Below are 8,200 nucleotides of genomic sequence, written 5' to 3'. Positions count from 1 at the left end.
TCCTCTGCACCACTAATGATTGAGTGAACTTTGTGTGATATCTTTCCAGCGTCAGAAGGCATCACCAAGGTTAACCAGGCCATCGGGCAGCATTAGTAGGAGGGTGTTTAGAGGGGAAGCCGATAAAAAGCTCTCAGATATCTGCTGAGGGGGAGCACAGCCTGTCAATTCTGTGGCCCTAAGAGGTGATCTGCCATTACCGACTCACAGACGACTAATGAGAGCCATTCTGTTGCCAGTACCTTATATAATATGTCAATACTCGTTCAGACTTTGTCGAATGCTACCTGTTTTACTTTTACTTGATGTGATACAGATCCTCCCTTATGTCTTGAGAAGATTTAGCAGTTGGCAAAATGTCCCGGTAACTAATAATTTAATAATAATAATAATTCAGATTCCCTGTGCTGTAGAGGCTAAATGCTGAACTTTGATACTCTGAGAGTTTTTAAAGTTGTCTCCTCCTTTAACATCTCCATACACATTCATCTAATCCCTATCTTTCAGTTTAAGATTTATACAAACGGATGATTGCTAAGCATCACATATTTCAACATTTTATCTGTTGAGCTTATGACTCCATTTAGCTGTAGATCCTCCAAGAGTGAGCCAGCACAGCAATCATAAAGTGAGGGCCAATTAGGATGTTGACGGATTGATTTTGGAAGATAAATTCAGGATGTAAAAGGTTGACATAGCTGCTGTGTCTCTTTCACTGCGTGTGTGGCTCCCAATTAAGTGAGGAGAGGCAGTTTTTTTTTCGTCTTCAGGATCAGAGTGTCTCCCTGACAGATGAGCCACTAATGAGAGCAAATCTCACTAAATCCTCAAGAAACATGATGAATTGAATCATGTTCACCCTGTTCATTTGTCGTGTTCACAGATGAGACAAAACGCAACATTTATCTAGTCAACACATAGCAAATGAGTGGGTGGGTCCATCATTGTTTATACAGTGTCTGTCTTTTTAACATCATATTAAACTGAGGATACTCTGGCACAGATTTGTACTGTTCCTAATACTATATTTTTTATCCTCCTTGTCTGACTTGAAACATAGTACGGAGGTTGAAAGCAGACATATGTTACGTCCCGAGGCCTCAATCTGCTTCCCTCCCTAATATTTATAAGACAAATTAAGGAGGCTATCTCTCTCATTATCACACTCCAAACCCTCGCCATATGTATCCCTATTATTAGACAACCGGCAGAAGATGTCCTATTTTCGAATTTAAATTACCAAGTCTAACCTTAATTGGTTAGAAACGTTGTTTAGTGGATGGTATCAAAGTCGGGCTTGGGAGAGAATCCGACAGATGGCTTAGTCTTATGACTTGTATTAACACCTTCGAAGTTTAATGAACTGTTAATTGCTTTTCTAATACATAATGGGACCATTGGAATACAGGCGGTAATGCAAACAGATTAGTTTGCAGACAACAGATAAACACCCGTCCTGTTCAATGTCACCTTTAAGTACCTTGAAAAACAAAAGCTGGAGGACAAAAAGAGAAAAAAAAGACCATTCAAGAGGTAATAGAGGTATAATAAAAAGGCCCAATCTTTATATTTTCACCACATAAATTTGATAAAAACATGCATAATAAAAGAGTTTGACCTATTTATAGGAAATAGTCAGATTGTGTGTGTCTCAATCAATCATAATTTAAATTTGGCCTGTTTTTACAACTATTACCAATGTAAATAAACCGTTAAAAGCAAAACAAAACATAAATAATGAATGGCTGTTAATCAATCAATCAATCAGGAATTGATTTAGGGTTCCATTTCCAATTTGACATTTTGTTAGTAGTGGTCAACCCTTTTGTTTACATTTGGTTCATATGTGCCTTTAATGTGAGCCTATGGAACTTTGCATTGTGGTCACAAGTGGCAAATGCAGGATAACAAAAACTGCAAAAGATAAAGTGTAAGAGTAGCACAGGTGGATAACAGTCCAAGAAGACTAAAGAAGACACAGTAATGTTACACTGCAACATCCATCTTAGCTTTACTAACATTAACCATCAAAAGCTACTGTGACCAGTGTACTGAATTGAAAAAGGCTGTGTTTATTAACAGTTTAACTTTTTATTTGTGGCAGAATGAAAATGTATTAATGCTTTTAAAATGTACACAGTGTTTTTGTCGGTTTGTTAAGCCTTAATTGTATAACATTGTTCAGTGGCTGTTTTCTAATGGATGTTGTACAGTTTGTTTACCACATTTTGACCATCTAACCGTCATTTGGTCATAAAGTGAATGAATTTCTTTTCATTCGGCTGGTCCAGACTCGTGTTCCTGAGATTGTTTTTAGAGAGAAGAATCTCAGCCTCCCTGATAAAATTGCAGGACTCTAAAATCTCCTCATTCACAGCAGTAGTTCATCTATCAGTTTTAGCTGTGCTTGTAATATGGTGTGTGCATTGTACCTGAGCAACTATAAATGCACTCCTACCTCCGGAGGTAGTGCTTTATTAAATTAAGCCGTCTTTAAGGTCAATATACCTCTGTAATGAGTTGTCTCTTTTGATCATCAGAGGTTAGATTGTAGTTTGATCCTCACTCCCTTTACTGGTGTTGGTGTCTCAGCTAAGCTAACACCAACACTGAGGTTTTTCATATTTCAGCTTAAGTCAGCGCAAGTAATGCTCTGCATGCTTAAAATCCATTTCCATAACTAAGTGTAATTTCCCTTCAGTGTGTTCCTGTTTAATGAGGTGAAGTCTTGTTTGTGTGCCTCCCAATGTCACCAGAGAAGTCATTCAAGCGGCGGTGTCAGAATTAAATCAAATTAGCATTACTACACTGCCATTTTACATACAATTTTACATAAACTATGGTTTTCCTTTTTCTGTGCGTCTTTTATTTCATTCAAAATTCTTGAAGGGGTTTTCATGATGGAATGTGTAAATGACCCGGGGTAGGTGCGTTGAGGCAGGGGGGTGATAGCAGAGGAAAGGAAATGACCAACATTGATTTATCCTGGATGTGCTCTTGTCTGGTTGGTGCCGTCAGAACACCTCGCTGCATCCCATTCCCTCCCATTATCTCCCCGCGATCACCGCAGTCCAACGAGTTTCCTACAGGGTCATAAATACTTCCCCCAGACCCCATACTGCTTCCACATCATCCTCTAGACGCCGCCTAATGACAGCGAAAGACAGACAATGCATCCTTTCTCTCGTGACTGCCTTGCTTCTCTCTGTTCATACACATTTTACAGTGGCTGAAGAACGTATACATACACCAGGAGAGGCCAGCAGCACCGTGTCCCTTCAGACTTTGCATTTAAAATGGTACATTAAAGCAACATGTCTGAAAATATTGCACATGATTGATGTTGGTAATGACAGTGTTTTCTCAGTGTGAAAGTCATATGTGTGCTTTTCTCTACAGTTAAGGTCCCCAAGAAAAGAAAATGTCAGAGCAACGATACAAACAAAAGAAGGAAAAGACAATGCTGACAATCATAACAAAAATATGCATTCAAATACTTCCAACACTCCTCGATGGGAAGGAGACATTCCATCAAAGACAATGAATCAAATTAATTATTTTGACGCGCTGGTCATCCGAATCAATTAGAGAGCTGCACACAATAAGCCACTAGCATAAACAAAGTCTACTCCCCACAAATCCCCATCAACAGCCTATTAGAGAGAAAGACACATTCATAAACCACTTACATAGTAGTCTAAAAAAACATTGAGACCCATCTGATTCCCGTCAGCTATGTGGCCAAGTCAAGTGGGTGGTCAATTGTGTCATTGTGTCTCTGATCAACTGTGACTACAGTAAACTGTAAACAAGTTGCTTTTCATTGAACAGTTTACAGACGGAAGCAGCACATGAAAATTTGGCAAGTGACCTGACCCCAGAGTGCCTCCGCCAGCATGACTTTCTTCTTCAGTGATGGTATTTTGTTTTGAGGGAAGCTTTGCAAACTGGTTGTGTAGACAAAAAATCAGGATGCAATGGAAGGTGCAATGGAAATGTCAATTTTTATGTAGAAAACTGGCTTAAACTGTTTTTTGCTAAAAAATCTTTTGTACTTATATTGTCAAAATTGTAATTACTAAAATGAAGTCTTGTTTATTTTTCTGCCATGATAGCGCCCCTTTAATTAGTGTTCTACGGGTTGGATGGATTTTCAGATTCAATGGACTGATAATCTGACTTTTTCCATTTCAATTTCCAACAGCCACACAGGCAATCAACCAGCTGGGGGCCGGCCATGTTAGCCACCGCTTAGTATCTATCGTATCTTTAGTATCTTTGATTCGAGTACTCTCTAAAGGTACATCATAAATCTGTACATTCCTTTATGTCTTTATAAAGAATGATGCAGTAACCAGGAAGCAACCTCTGGGCCTGAAAAGTGAAGCCAATGTCGCAGTGCCTTTAACTTACATTTTTTCTAATAGCCATCAGGAGGCCACTCCTTTGGTTGAAAAAATAAGTCTGATTGTATAGAAGTATATGATAAATGATAAGTGAGAATTGGTGGATCATTTTATCATATACTTCTATACAATAAGACTTATTTTTTTCAGTAAACATTTTAAACATGAGCTAATGGTCTCAATCTCTAGTTTCAAATCAAATTCAATACAGCATGATGTTTATTTAGTAAATTATGGTCCCATTTAGAGTGGAATATACCATAAAGCAGAGTATGCCTAAGGGTGTGGCTACATGGTGAACTACAGTTCACTAGCCACTTGTCCGGTCTGGGAGTTGCCTTGTTTTCTTCTTACAACTTTAACCACTAGCTTTCTTCTTTTTAACTAGTAACTAGCTTTCTATCTTGACAGTAGTGCACCACTAGCAATGCAGGGTCTCAAATGTTAATCAACTGCTTTCAAGGTAAAAACCCACCCTGAATCTTCACTCTTTTCACAAACATCTCGCAAAAATGTAAGGCCTAAAAGTCTATATGTCCTTGCACAGAAAATTAGGATAATTTAAATTGCACTTCAGTTTTAATATAATAATAACATACAGTAAGTTAGCGTGTACAGAGAGTTACGATAAATGTAGAACCAAATATAAGTCAGTTTATTCACACAGCCCCACACTGTGTTTGGCAGACCATATTTAGGGACAGTCAGCTGGCAGAATGAATCGGCCACCCACAGATCCCTTGCATTGTAAAGCTGCCACATGCTCTATTAGTCCCCACTGTTCAAATGTATACATTAAAGATAGCAGAACAAAATCAGACACCATGGCGCACTCTGTGCCATGAAATCAGAACATGATCATCCTTTGGTCTAAACATGAATATTCACACCGCGGCTCAGTTTACATCGTTAGAAACCACAGCACGTGTGCCAATGCCGGCTTTGATGCGATGCTTTGAGTGACTCCTCATTCACAGAGTTCTAGCACATATTGTAAACTGTAATATATGACCTCGTGTTGAGCATATTCTTTGTGGGGTCTCGCAGACAAGCCGTGCACTCGCGGGAGGGACACGAATGACTGAACATTGATCTATTGAGTAAGCCTCCTAATAGAATGGCATGTTTAGGCCCGTCATTCAACTCAAAGCAGAGGAGCGTCGTGTGATGAGGAGGCTTGGTAAACGAGTATAGCAGTCATAATGACTACAGACCTGTGGTGTTTAGTTTGCTGTTAAGGATGACAATAGCAGAGAGATGCAGGGATGCTGATCAACCCTGAGGACCTAACACATGGGATGGTGTTTCTGGCTCATTTCCTGCACCATAATCAAGGCTTATGTATCTTTGTGTGAGGTTGCATAGACGTCCGTGTGTTTATTATATTTGTAAACTTGTTTTTGTGTAACTGACCTCGGCACTAGATGTCAGTTTTCTCTATCAATGTCACTGTTCCTGTCTTTCTCTTTGTCTGTCTGTCTTTCTTTCTCTCTCTCACCCTCTAATGGTAGCGGGAGGGAATCGGCTAATTAAGGATGTAAATGGATTTGAGGAGTGACAAAGAGCCTGCTTGTAATTCGCATCTAAATTGTCTCTACCTCAGCAGAAAATTTATCACAGGAGACAATGTCAACTTTTACATGGGGAGAGCCATTTGCATTTTTCGAATTCATTACAAGGGTGGCGCTGCAATCATAAGGCGTGATACAGACCCCTACCCTCCCTCCTTTCTGCTGCACCCACCCTACCCATTGCTACCGGGTAGAGGATAATCTGATGGGTTCCTCTTCAGTGGTCACTCAGCAGTTGTGGAGATGCAGGGAAGAAAGAGGGAGAGGAGAAGAAAGGGGCAGGAGTAACAAGGAGTGAGGTGAAGAGAGTTTGTTGGATGTGGAGCATAAAGTGGTCCACCTACTTGTTTATGTGTGTGTGTGTGTGTGTTTGTGTGTTGTGTGTTGTGTGTGTGTGTGACTGTGTGTGTGTGTGTGTGTGTGTGTGTGTGTGTGTGTGTGTGTGTGTGTGTGTTTGTTTGTGGTTGTGTGTTTGTGACTGTGTGTGTGTGTGTGTGTGTGTTTGTGTGTGTGTTTGTGAGTGTGTGATTGTGTGTGTGTGTGTGTGTGTGTGTGTGTGCGCGTATGTGTGCAGCACAGCCACACACCACTCTCCCGAGCGACAGAAACCTTGTTGTGATTTATGCAGTCTGAGATATGAGTGCTGGTTACGCAGTAGCAAGACATCGATCTGACAAAGCAAACCAAACAATAAAGAGGCGAGGAAGATGATGTGCCCAGTGGAGTGGAGAAATGGAGAGTGTACCTATAAGAGCTAATTATCTGAGCACATAATTCTTCAGGTTAAGACAGGAGGAGCTGAGAGCCAGCCAAGCCACAGCTGTCTGAGAAAAAGGCTCGGCAACACAATGGGCCCAAGGTCCCAGACCCTGGTCAAGAATAATTCAAAATTAAATTGTGTATCTGTGCAATTTGTCAATAAGCTAGGCTTAGATAAAATGGGTAGGGCCTTGATTAATCTGTGTGCAGCAAAATATCCAGCATGTCGCAAAAAAGCTAAACAAAACGTATGTATAGTGTCATAAACTGTGGCTCAATCCAAATGTGTATGTAGTATTGTCATTCTCTGCATAGAAAGCAGTTTTTGAGCAACATTTGTTCTGAAAATGTTCTTTTAACAGAGTTGTAATGGATGAGCGGATGGTGTCCATAATATTTGCAGTTAATTTAGCGTCAATTAAATTCAGTGAAAATCCTCTAGTTGGAGGAATTAATCTGTTAGTTACAGTAAGCAGTGAGCGCAAAGTTCCACCTAGAAAACTCACAGCCTTATTCTTCTTCAGTTGAGGAGATTATAAAGTCTTGGTCAGAGGTTATATAATAGCTTCGGCTGGCCCTTATGGTTTTATCAGCAGTCCATTGAAATCACTGAGCAAGTTCACAATTCACAGTTCAAATACAGTCTTCCAACCTCATGTCATTTCTCTATAAGCCGTGAAAATAATAATGATAATATTTGCAATTATTATTTCCTATCTTGCAAACCCATTCTCTGCTTCTGTAAGCAGCGATCCTTTAATTAGACACAAGCACATATACGCAAAGACTGGGGCGGTGGGTGCTCAGTGCCATTAATAACACTATATAAAAGCAAAGCCAGACAGCCTCTGACACTTTTAGTAGTTTGGGAAACAAGATGTAATCTGCGTTCGGTGCCAGGAGCGGACCGGAGCTGTGTGTGTGCAAGAGAGAGGGAGTGTGGCCTGTAAGTCAACGCAAACAGAGTACATCACTGATGAAGACATTATCCGTGAGTTATACTCGCACAAAGAACGGGTGGGAGAAGTGTATAGGAACCATAAGACAAAGAAAGAGACAGATGAATTAGGCATTTGTTGTTGCCAAGGCTACTCACTGACATACATTATTAGTGCTGTGTATTAAATCACACATAAGTATTAATAAAAACTGTTGTGTTACACCGGTAGAATTTACACATTATGGTGTCATTTTGTTTTGGTGCTATGTGCTTCCATGTATGTCCATTGCATTTTGTTTTATATGGCTCTGTGCTACAATGCAGCATTTTGTTTTGGGCATGAGAGGATAGAGCAGAGGATGAGGTTCCGTTTAGTGGCACCCTTGGCACCCATCTAACCTTGGCATACAGCTGGGCATGCTCCACTGGCCCTGAACATGCTGAGGTTTGAATCCAGAAATGCCTTTGTGCAGCACAGGCCACCAGAGGAGAGGTGGGAGGCTCCATTAATATATCCCCAACTG

The sequence above is a fragment of the Anoplopoma fimbria genome, chromosome 6, assembly GCF_027596085.1.
Source record: "Anoplopoma fimbria isolate UVic2021 breed Golden Eagle Sablefish chromosome 6, Afim_UVic_2022, whole genome shotgun sequence".
NCBI classification, from domain to species: domain Eukaryota; kingdom Metazoa; phylum Chordata; class Actinopteri; order Perciformes; family Anoplopomatidae; genus Anoplopoma; species Anoplopoma fimbria.
Note: the sequence above shows the minus strand (reverse complement) of the source record.